Consider the following 2,890-nt stretch of genomic DNA (forward strand, 5'->3'; position numbering starts at 1 on the left):
TTTGCAAGGATATACGAATTTTCCTAATGAATGAATAAGTCAAAATCATTTCTAAGATATACTTGCATCACAATAGACTTAATCTCCATTTATCCAGTTAACTTCCTTCAATTTCACCACCAACCATAATGTGTTAAATAGTTATAAGTACATATGAAAATGAGATATTATCAAATGAAAATTTCCAACCTATGATCTCACAATAGCAAATTGAAAAGGAAAAGTTTACTGTACCTAACAGTTTAGACTGAGGCATATAATAGTTTTTGAAAGGCGTCAATGGCGAAGGTGCTAAAAGAGGCAAAAATGGTTGTGGCTAAGCACTTGGAGACATATCAAGAGGCAACATGCCATCCTTCGTTGTGATCGAAATGGAATATTTTGTACCACTAGTTGGAGAGCCCTGAGACTTGTTCATACCTACTTAGGGGCAAATTAAATTACATCATAAAGAGTGATATTTCTTACAGAAAATGGAACACTCAAACATTGACTAAGGAAATGTTTGTGAGTTTTGATTTTAGACTAAAATGGAGAGAAGGGAACAGCTTTCAAGTGTAAGGCGAAGTCCATTCTACCCTTCCAAACTTAACCTGAAAACTTTAACTCGCAAACACATGCTTAAAGTCTAAGATACCAAAATAAGTATACTTGTGTTCAGTGTTCATCAAGTACAAGCCCAAAATAAAGAGCAATAGCAGGCCAACTTTAATGACATTCAGTTCTTCATTTCTTATTGTAAATGGTTTTAATTATTAAAAAAAGGGACCTAACATTTTGAAAGAGTTTACCTAATGGATATTAAGAGGTCTAATAAAATTGGATATCAATGAACAATCATAAACTTACCAGTTTAATGATGAAAGGCCATTTCTAGTTCATGACTTGGAACTTGTACCTAATGACAGTGAGAATGCAGCACAAAGAAAACCCTTAATCATAAACTGTTCTATTACTTTTAGGAGGCCAAATTTAAAGAATATGCAACACAAAGAGTCATAATGTGAATGTTGTCATTTAATCCATCACATATATGATGGTCCATACAAAAGCAAATTGTTTATGTGCTAACTCTCGACGTCAGCAGTAAAAATACTAAGATTTCTGTGATCAATGTTAGGTGTTAACAAAACTAAACACCAGCATTTTACATGTTTCTAGTCAATCTAACTAATAATTATATCAATGACAATTTTAATTCAAGAAGCAAGCATACAAATAGTAAAAAGTATAACTCAAATCATGTAATGTAAGCAGCACCAATAAGATAACCAAATGGTTGCCTCAATTCTCCAACATCAGCTATAAATTAAATCAATCACGATTCAATGTGCTCTTTAGAGTTCAACCACAGACAAAAATCTCAGAGAAAAAAAATTCCTGATTATAACACTATTGCTGGGAAGAAAGGCTTTTCCTTTTATAAAACCATTAAAAAAATCAGAAAAATTGAAATAAAACCCCCAAAATCAGAACTATCAAAAAGCCCCAAAAATTCAGATTCAATGTAACTCAGAAATTCTATTCCCATAGTAAAATTCATAATCAATGCATTCAGAAATTCCATTCCCATACTAAAATTCAGAACATTCCCATACTAAAATTCAGAATCAATGCATTCAAAAATTCCATTCCATAGTAAAATTCAGAAGCTTCTTACCAATACGCAGAGGAGGAGGAGGGGGGTTACAACAGCGTTTAGTGTTGTCAAAGCTTGCGAAGAGGAGGAGACGAGACAGGGGAAGAAGAGGAAGAAGGAGAACGAGAGGGGTTTCTCAAAGAAGACCGCGTACGTAGAGCTGACACAGGAGGAGGAGGAGCCGTGGAGCAGCGTGCGTGGAGAAGATGACCGCGCCGAGGCCCATGGAAGGGAGCATCGCGCCGTCGCCCGTGAAGGAGAGCACCGCAGAGTCGCCGTACATGGAGGACAGCACCGCGATCGAGAGCTGTTGTCGTATGTTGAGGAGAGCTGCGATCGGCGTTTTTCCATAAAAATATCCCATCAAGTTTTTGGCGCCGTTGCCGGGGATTGATTAGATTGACAATGATTAAGTGAAGTGAAGATCTAGATCAAGCACTTTTTCTTTTCTGTCCTTTAATTTTCAATTAACCCACTAACTGTTTGAATTTTTGTTTAAGCTAACTAAAACTTCATTCTAGCAGTAGATTGAAGTGTCACTGGTTTGTGTGTTTCTTATGTTTTGCTTGTATGTCAGGTACAAGAAGAACCACACCCACCTTTCATGAACAAGACGAAAGAACTCTCAGGAGGTTAAGAAGAGCTGAAAGAGGGAAAAATATTGTTGGAGAAGAGGAATCAGAAGAAGAATTCCAAGATATGGAGGAACATTCAACCAATCCACCTGGTGGAGCAGACAACAACAATAACAACCCACCTCAGAGGAGAGTTTTGGCCTCCTATACCTTTGCAAATGCTAGACATTGTGGAAGCAGCATTCTCACCCCTAATGTCAATGCAAATAACTTTGAATTGAAGCCACAACTCATTACATTGGTCCAAAACAACTGCTCGTTTGGGGGAGGACCATTGAAGGATCCAAATCAACATCTATCTACCTTCTTAAGGATTTGTGACACTGTCAAGTCCAATAGCGTGAATCCTGAGACCTACAAGCTTCTGTTGTTCCCGTTCTCATTAAGGGACAAGGCCGCACAGTGGCTTGAAACTTTTCCTCAAGGAAGCATCACTAGCTGGGATGACTTGGTGACTAAATTTCTAGCCAAATTCTATCCACCTTAAAGAGTCATCAGGCTGAAAACTGAGGTGCAAACATTCACACAATTGGATGCTGAAAATCTGTATGAAGCATGGGAGAGATACAAGGCTCTGCTGAGGAAATGTCCACCAGAAATGTTCACTGAGTGGGAC

At 37.8% G+C, this 2,890-nt stretch overlaps 1 long non-coding RNA gene across 1 annotated transcript; it reads right to left on the reverse strand.

Moving 5' to 3' along the window:
• Positions 252–1,679, reverse strand: LOC107630352. Its single transcript, XR_001618251.2, has 3 exons — positions 1,661–1,679; positions 850–898; positions 252–403 (listed from the first exon to the last, which is right to left on the reverse strand). It is a non-coding gene; the product is annotated as an uncharacterized LOC107630352 (long non-coding RNA).

This window comes from Arachis ipaensis, chromosome B03 (genome assembly GCF_000816755.2).
Source record: "Arachis ipaensis cultivar K30076 chromosome B03, Araip1.1, whole genome shotgun sequence".
NCBI lineage: Eukaryota > Viridiplantae > Streptophyta > Magnoliopsida > Fabales > Fabaceae > Arachis > Arachis ipaensis.